Source organism: Cyprinus carpio, unplaced genomic scaffold (genome assembly GCF_018340385.1).
Source record: "Cyprinus carpio isolate SPL01 unplaced genomic scaffold, ASM1834038v1 S000006753, whole genome shotgun sequence".
Classification (NCBI taxonomy): domain Eukaryota; kingdom Metazoa; phylum Chordata; class Actinopteri; order Cypriniformes; family Cyprinidae; genus Cyprinus; species Cyprinus carpio.
In genome coordinates, this window is record NW_024879352.1 from 339,248 (window position 1) to 348,573 (window position 9,326).

Consider the following 9,326-nt stretch of genomic DNA (forward strand, 5'->3'; position numbering starts at 1 on the left):
AAATGAGTCAAATCCATAAACATTTAAATACTTACTGTTTTTACTAGTATAGCCACACAAGATGTGTAAAAAAAAAATGTGTGGTGTGAAAATCACTTTGTAACCTTTTTTGTAAAAATTATATTAAACTTGACACGAAACAGAACACCATAAACCCCTAAAACAACTGTATAAATGATGATTTACACGATACAGCTCAATACAAATATCCAGGCCTGTTCACACAGTATACATGGTATAGTATATATACAGCATTTAAAGTGGTAGACAATAAAACTGCAGCGCACCCTTATGATAAACAGAATGTTATTGTCCATTGGTGTGGAGGCTAATATAGTTATTATATAGTTATAGTTATTAGAGTGAATGGCCCTTTAAACAAAATAAGGTTTTATTTACTCCTGTAATTATTAATGATTAATTATTATAAATTAATTATTTATTAATCAATATAAATAATTAAATCTTTAATTATATACATACTAAATAATATTTAGATTTTATTATATAATTATAAGCTTCACATTTTTTTTGCTTTAACTCCTCCAAAAATTGGCCCCACTTCACTTCCTTGTAATTTGCCTCACCGACCCATCTTTTTGTTTTCTCTCAAGAAAACTAGAGACAAGTTTTTTTCTGTGAGTAAAAAATCAAAATAAAAGCTGTAATTTCAGCTACCTTGTTTCAAAGTTTTTTTTTTTTTTTAATCTTAAAAGATGAAAAATAATAAACATCGCCGGCCATTTAATCTCTCTGGTTACTGTGTAACCTGCTGTTCAGTGCTCTGTAAGTGCTGGGGGGGACCACCCTGTGGTCTTTACATTGACACCTCTCTCTCTTTCTCTCCCGTCTTCCCCTTTTTCACCTTTTAACTCCGCATTCATTCACTCTGCAGCTGCATAACCCGACACCTTTCTCGTCAGACGAAGCTTCTCACTCTTTCTGTCTGTGAAGTGTCTCATTCCAGTACCAGAAGATGGATTGAAAAGAGGCCTCTTAAACCTGGACAACCAATCGTCGGCTTAGCGCACGGTGAGCTCTTAGCGAGCAATTGCATAACTGGAACTAAAGCGGATGCCGAATTGAACGTCACACAGTTTATGGCAACCATTATGCTTTTTTTCTTGTTCTGGCTCCCAGCCCTGAAAAGGGCCAGTGGGTGGTTTGCAATGTTGCACCTGTCGCTGGGGTGTGTTTTGGTCATTTTTTCTCTCGGTGTGCCCAGTGATCACCCTTCTGCCACTGCCTCGCTCCCCTCCACAGCTGTTTTGTGTGTCGTGGCAGCTGCGTAAGCCGGAGGAAAGAGGAAATGCGGAGGGCAATGGGGATGACTGGAAACTCGTGCGTGCGGCGGGCGGTTGGGGCCCTGGTTTTGGGCGCGGGTGTCCCCCTCCCCGCCGCCCAGTATCAAGAGGTGGTTTATTGCCTTTGTGATGCCATTGTTCCTGCTGTGTTAGCAAGGGGGCGGGCCACACTGCCCGTAAACTTGAGCCGATTGGACACGCTACAAAATGCAGCGGGCGGAGTTGATTTATTAATGATGCCCTGCATGGGGCCTGACTTCAGAACGTCACAGAATTAACGCTGAAATAAACGCCCAAGACAACGTTAATGAAAGGATGTCTTTTTGAAAACGTTCCACCGAGCACCTCTTTGTGTCGGTTGTGGAATCGGCGATTTGGGACAAGCAGAGTCACTGGAGGTCCCTTCTTTCTCCAGAAGTTTCATTTTTCTCCACTTCTGTTGCCTCTTTAGTAATTCTCTTTTCCTCTCCCTTTTCTTCACTGTTTATCTATCATCAGTCGTCTCTCTCATTTTCTCCCTCTTTTACGCCTTGGCTCGCTCATCGCTCGGTTTTCCTAATCTCTCTCTGTCTTAGCTAAACCGCTGGCCCTTTTCTCTCTCTCCCTTTTTCTCTCCTTCTTCTTTGTACTGTCTTGTTTACTGCCTCTGTAGGGGATGAAGTGGTCGGCTCGCACCTTATTCTCTTCTTCTCATTCAGGTCTCCACTTGTTTTATCTCAATCTTTTCAGTCTTTAGATGGGCCCGCTTAAGTGCCCAGATTCCCATTCGGTGGAGAGTGAGAGCCAGGAAATCTTCACCTGAAACACCCATCACTTTTCCCATTAACCCAAAATTTTGTTTGCCCAACTTTTATCCATTTCTCTACAAACATGCACATAAAGGTTTATAAAGCTTCTTATGCTAAACGATGCAAAATTTATTCTTCATTTTATCCTACTTCAGCTTGGCAGAGGGGGCATGGGAACACATTTGGTCTACAGTAATTTATTATGCACCTCAGAAAATAATGGGGCCGCAACACTCCAGAGAAAAAACTCAGCTGGAAAATAGTGTTTTTCCCTTTTAAAAATATGATTCTAGTTCGACATTTCAGTTTGCATGATTCCACTTCATCAATCAATGACATGTTACTTCATCATTTAACAACATGATTCACAAAGGCAACTGAAGAAGTTGAAATAATACCATCAAATTAATCTTCACTTATTGGTATTAGATCTCGAATCTGATCTGTGCAGACGCAATGAAACGGAAAGAATCCAACACGTTTCTTGATGAAGTTGTCTGAACTGGATCATTACAGCCGTGGGTCAGCTGTGAGGATGTGTGTGGGCAGTTAATAAAAGCTAATGGCTTGCCAGGGTGGCAGGTTTTTAATGACCTCCTAATTAAGTCAACTAACCCTGCCCACCATTGACCCAGGCTATCCATGTAGTAGAGCGTTTTTAAAAGGTCATTATTACATCAGAGACTGGTAACCAGTGGGTCACCACCAAACTAATTGAATTGGGGGAAATACCCTACATTTGCGGAGAAATACATCCTTCCTTTTCTTTCCACAGGAGGTATAGCTTTTTGTATCCGTCCTCACAATCAAAAATAATGGATTCTACCTTCTGTCTTTCACTCTCTGCCCTTGTCCACTTAGGCGAGCAACATGGTGGCTGGTGCTCATCATGGCTCGTTGAGAGATTTTTTTTAAATAACATTTTCTGTTGGACCATTTGCTGAGCTGAATCAGAGTTTTCAATTTTCCTTTCCTGAATAGTAATGAAATTTCATTTGCTATTGTAACTGTAATCAGACATGACACATGAATTGAGACAAGAATTATGAAAATAACAAAACAGGGGAGAAAAAAAGCCACCAAAACAAAAAAAAACAACCTAACTCAAACCATAAATAATAAAATAAATATAATAATTTTATAAATAATTTATCAAATCATATCTAGTTTTTAAAATTTCAGTGCATGGACCCCTTAAAGGCACAAATAATTTAATTTTGTTATTCAGAATATATTACTTTGTTTTTTAACTTTGTTATTGCAATTTATCAGTTTTCTGTCTAAAATCATTACCTTTATCATTATTGTTATTAATGATAGGATTATTTTAAACAATAAAAAAAAAACCCACAAATCAAGTTATTGCTGACCTTTCTATTCACTGTTCCCTTTTTCGAGAGTATTTTAGGGGTCTATCCTGTCCCTCCCCCAGCCTCCACTCATCCCCCCTACCCCCTAATGGGAGGGTGTTAATATAGTCGCTTTTCCCCTGGTGTTAAATAGGAACAGTTTCTCTTGTGTTAATTCTCCATTTTTGTTCAAGCTGTCTCGTTGTGCAAGACCTCTCCAGTGTTCAGTCTCTTATTACCCCCCCCGCACCCCGCCCACCAACTAAACGGAGATCAGACTACCCCCGTCCCCTTTCTCTTCTTTCTACCTCTTTTATACCCTCTTCTTTTCACTCTCCTCCTCTTCCTTTAGTGAAGCGCCATCTAGATTATGTTTGCTAAGGAGTAGGTGATTTTTTTTTTTTTTGCTTCTTTTAAGCACCCTCTGATAATTATCACCATGAGTATTGGTGTGTAATGGACATTGGTGTGTTTCAATGCCCCTCGGGTTGTTTGTTAGAATACCTGGGGGATAAGTGGGGGGCACGAAGCAGAGGTTGCAGTCTTCACACTCCTCACGAAGAGGAATTTTAACCTCTGAAAAGGGGTCGGGAATTGGGTATCGGTGGGGGGGGTGGAGGAGGACGCTGCCAAGTAGACAGGAGGCCCCATCATCAAAGTTGAAAATGTAAAAAATTTGGTGATTTTTACCAAGCATGGAGCTGGCTCACCTGACGGAAACGACACACATACACTCACCCCTACCAAACACCCGAGTAATCACCTCGGGTGACCCAAGACCCACCTCAGTCTTGTTAGATTTTCTAAATTCTCTTTCTCAGGAAAAACGACCTCACAGGTGGACTTAAGCGGACGTGCTGCCTAGTCTCCTGACGCGTCTGTGCCCCGGGATAACAACTGTATGTGGAAAATTGCCATCTTGCTTCAGCGAGAAGCTCCCTAAATGTCAGCCTCCACCCCTTGCAGGCCTTGAAAATGGAAGCGAATAAAGAAAGAATAAACACGATTAAACTATAATAAAACAAAGACCCTCCATTAAAAAATGTTGGATGTTCCAAGGGGTTCCCATATCCTAATTTAAATTTTTAAAGGAATTTAATTTTTTGTGGTCAACACTGGTGACGGAAATACATTTGAAAGGCAGATTTGCTAGTGTGGTTATTGTCATACAGTATAATTATGCAGGATATCGAAGTTTAATGCTGATTTTTAAATATAGAAAAAACCTCATCAAATGCTAACACTTGTTTTGGTGTGATTTGTCATGACAAATATGTTGTAAAACGTGCACAAACTGCATGAATGATACAATGATCACAATTTGGATTCAACAAACATGTTTCAGGCCAATTGCAGCAACCATTGTTTTTTCTACAATAGATCTGCAACTTCTTGGGTATTTTTATTTATTATTATTGTCATTATTAATTTGTTTATAAAACAGCTGAAAATCCACTTTGTGTCAAACATTTGAGGAGCCACATTTTTAGTTTTACATTGGCGTGATATTTCTCGCTTGAAGTCGGACTGGTCATTTGCACCATTCTTAGAATTCTGCATAGACCACAATTGCAGCACCAATTGTTTTTCTACAATAAATCTGTAACTTATCATTGAGGGATTTTTAATTATTATTATGTTATATATTAATTTATTTATGTGTACAAATAGAAAGCTGAAAATCCACTTTGGTCAAACTATTTTGAGGAGCCACATGTTAAGTTACATGGTGCGTGAATTTCTGCTTGTTCCGACTGGTCATGCTTGCACCATTCGTAGAATCTGGCAACTTGGACCCAATCAGAAGTCAGTCAGAATACGTCTGTCGCTAACAGGTATATATGTATATAAATATATAATAAAAAAATCACGGCATTTCCATGGGTCAGCACTTAACAAGGTTGCATGATAGTACTAGGCATCTTATCTACACAGATCTCTGCTGTCATTGTTTTTTTCCCCCTCGATTTACAGAATAATCTCTGTAATTATTGGTTACGGTTATGGTATGAATACTATGATCTCAGTGATCTATCTAGTTTTTAGATAATCTGACCTTATGAATTATGAACATCTTCTTTGATTACATTGCATTTGTGTCTCTCTCCCCTTCCTTCAGGTCTTATATCACACTCTGTAGTGTTTTTCGTTCTCAAATGCAGATAGATACTACTTTAAAGTAATATCCATCATTTATTTGATGTGACAGTATAAGCTAGTCATGTAACATAACTTATAAATTGGATACTGTAGAGTCAGTGTCACAAAAATAAACCTTCAAAGTGTTAGTAATGCCCAGTCAGGGCACTCATTTTAATCGAATTCTGAATGTATCATTATCCCCTTAATATGCACCTGGACTTTAAAAATCATCCCTTTATGCAATTGATTAGGTTACTAACTAAATTAGCCTCAATTGGATTAGCTGACCACAATAGTTAAACCATTCACATATTATGTCAATTTCCTGCGGGTGCCTTATAAAAGACTGAACAACAGGTATATGCATGAAAAGTATCCAGGCATCTTTTCTACACAGGATCTTGTGTCATTGGTTTTTCCCTCCATTGTCAGTTCGCTCTGTAATTTTGTTTGCAGTTTATAGTCTTGTGAATGGTGACCCTCACGTGGTTTCTCTTATTTTACATAGTGTCACATATGAATTATGAACATCTTCTTTTTTTTTCATTTCATTTCTGTCTCTCTCCATCTCCCTCCTCTTGTCTCCCACAAACACGGCCAATTGTTCTTCTCTGCCCAGAGGCAGAGGGATACTAGCGACCACTCTGTGGACCTATCCAATTTACACCAGCCAATCAGAGAGCAGCTAACATCAGGATTCGGAAACAGGGTCATAGAGCTCTGCCGATGCCCAATCCAGCTGGGAGCCACCCAAAAAGTCAGAGGTCATGCCCTGAATCGGATTTGATATGGTCTGATTGAGTTTCTTCTGCCGTCTTGGGGTGACTGTGCTCCTCCACTGCACCGGCAGAATGTTCTTCTTTTTCTGTTCATGCTCCAAATCTCATAATCTGCACTTTCCTCAGTCTCTTTTCAGATTTTTCAGCTTACCACTCATCCAGAATCGTAAACTGAATTGGAACAACAAACTCTGCAACCGTTGCGTGGTGTCCGAGAGAAATTCTGGTAACTACATGGCTTGGGACTATTGTAGCTGTTACTACGGCGCACACATAGACCCTGTGCCTTATTAACCCAAAAATTAGAGAATAATACTATGAGACAGCTTTTACATTGCAAATCGTTAGCAACAAATGACTTTGTCTAAAGGGCCCTGATTTATTTATGTCCATCTCTAAAGACAACTGAAGTCACCGCACAAGGTGCAGATTGTCAATAAGGATTTTAAAAGTTGGGATACATTTAAAAACATTGGAAACAATTTGACATTTAACATTGATTTGGACTTGTCAAAACAAGGCGCTTGTTCCACCATCAAGGAAAAAAGAAAATGAAATCAAAAAAATTTAATTAAAAAATGACAGAAGGACAGGTATGGGAGAGTTAGGAAAAAGTTAAATAAAAAGATACCTTTATACGCATTATTGGTTTCCATATGGTTATTGGAAAACTTTACCAAAAACATTTTCAAGAAGAAGGGTTTTAAAGGATATATGACTCTAAAATGTCATTATTAGTTTAACTATCACCCGTAAAAGTAACTAACATTTTTTTAAAGTAAGAGTAATAGGATTTTTCCTTTAAACTTTTAACACACAAATTATGTATTTCGAAAATGTTTTTTAAATATATATTTTTCAAAGTAATGGTATGTTTTACAACACCATTTTAAAAAAGACACCCCCACTAATGTAAATATTTTAGAAACAGAAGTTTGCACCACACGACACTTTGCAAACTAGACTAACCTTACATCGCTGTAAAAAGGTCAAATTATCTGATACTTAATGGATCTTGACACAGTCATGAAGAACTGCAGGGGTCCTTTCTAGTATGTATGAATTAATTTTTAATGTTTTTGTGAATAAATGAATAGATAGGACAAAAAGGAGATCCTGATCCATATACCCTCACTTCAGTGCAAAAGGTATTCAAAAAACGTTTAACATAAACTTGAAGTGAACTGTGAAATTGTTTTTCCAGCCATTTCTCACTTTTTCTTTGTAAATAGTGTTTGAATACTAATGTTTAGTACATGTAAAAAAAATCATGTTAAGCTTTGTTTTTGGTTAACATTGCTGAGTTAGAGGGACGGTGTAAACATATTTCAGTCTGACTCTTTCTCCTCCCCTCTTTTTAACACCATGAACTGACTGCGTGTACAAAGTCCTGTTCATGTACTCCCCTACTACGCCGACACATTTTCTGATTCAGTGATCTTTTATGTTTATACATGGGGAAGTGTGTTAGAAAAAATAGATTATAGAGAAGCCCAGAGGAGCTGACAAGGCCCCTGCATTAATTTATGAACTGCTTTCAGAGAGTTGGTGTTTACTCATATGATTAATGGATAATAACATAGTGAGGAGAAATCCCAGCCAGGAGTGAAAATGGTAAACACGATAGTAGCCGACATACGCAACTCAGCCTGAGACAATAAGAATTGCCTCAGAGATTCTGCAAAAAATGCAACTCACAATGGATTTTATGATTTAATCGTGTTTTTCAAATGCTGTCAACTCTCTATGCAAGTCGCCTTAGGGCAGAAGTTGTGTCACTGTGGGAAAAAATTGATGGAAGAGCCATTAATGGTTATTGACACACACCTAAATACTGTACCAGCGACTCACACCTGTATTTTTAATTTGTGAATATATGCTGGAAGGAATCACACAATACAACAACACACTTGTTGAAATGGCTCTGAAATGCTGATGGCTGTAAGAACAAGCTTCCCTCTCCTTCCTCTGATGGACAGAAAAGGAGACTCAGAAGACACTAGGTATTCAAATTCAATCTGTTTGAATACCCTGGTGGAAAAAAAACCTTAATTTTCTTCAGATGGGGAAACAGGGACAGAACACAACACACCACCAAAAAAATAAAAGAGCAAGTTAAACCTGAATCTAATTTTTTTTTTCACTTTTTGATCACTTCCATAGAGAATGGCGTCCAAATTCGTTTTTTTTCTTTCTCACCTGAGCCCCCCTTGGTATTACAAATTGGTCCCCCCAACCTTTGGGCGACCCTTTTCTTTCCAGCGAGCGAGGGGTTGTAAGGATAGTGGCGGGAGACCTAGGGCCGGAGCATCTCATTAGGGCTGGTTGATTGTGAAACAAAAAGTTAATCCACTCCATGGTGCCGAACTGACCCGAAAAAAAAAAAATCGGCTTTTCTTTAAATGTGGCTCCATTAACTGGACCACAGTTTGCCATCAAAGGCATTGCACATTCCACTTCTCTTTCCTTTAGTCTGCCCCTCTGCCACCTCTCTGCCACCACTACACACCAGCAGTAGTTGCAGCATTAAGACAAATCATTAATTAACCCTGTTGTATTAAAGACTTGGGGCCCCTGGTGTTGTGGTAGGAACACTGGGGGGGGCTGGAATGCAACAAGCGGGGCGATTAGGATTAAGACTTCCCATTGCAGGAACACGAAAACACAGCAGCAGCAGGCCAGTGGGGCCCTTTAGATTGTCCGTTTCCCCTCCCACCTCGAAACCTGATCCTCTATTTCATGCACATTAGTGCTGTGTAAAGCCTTCCCCCAAGGCTTGCCCATTGACAGTGGAGCTTCGCTTTAGAAAGAGCGGGATGTGTGCTACTAAAGATGCTGAAGAAGCAGTAAGTAATTTCTATCTTGTTCCACTTTAAAATGTGTAGGGGTTTGTCAATCTTTAGGGCATTGACAACACTATCATGTAGAGTATGAGAATGGATATTAATTTTGATATTTGGTACT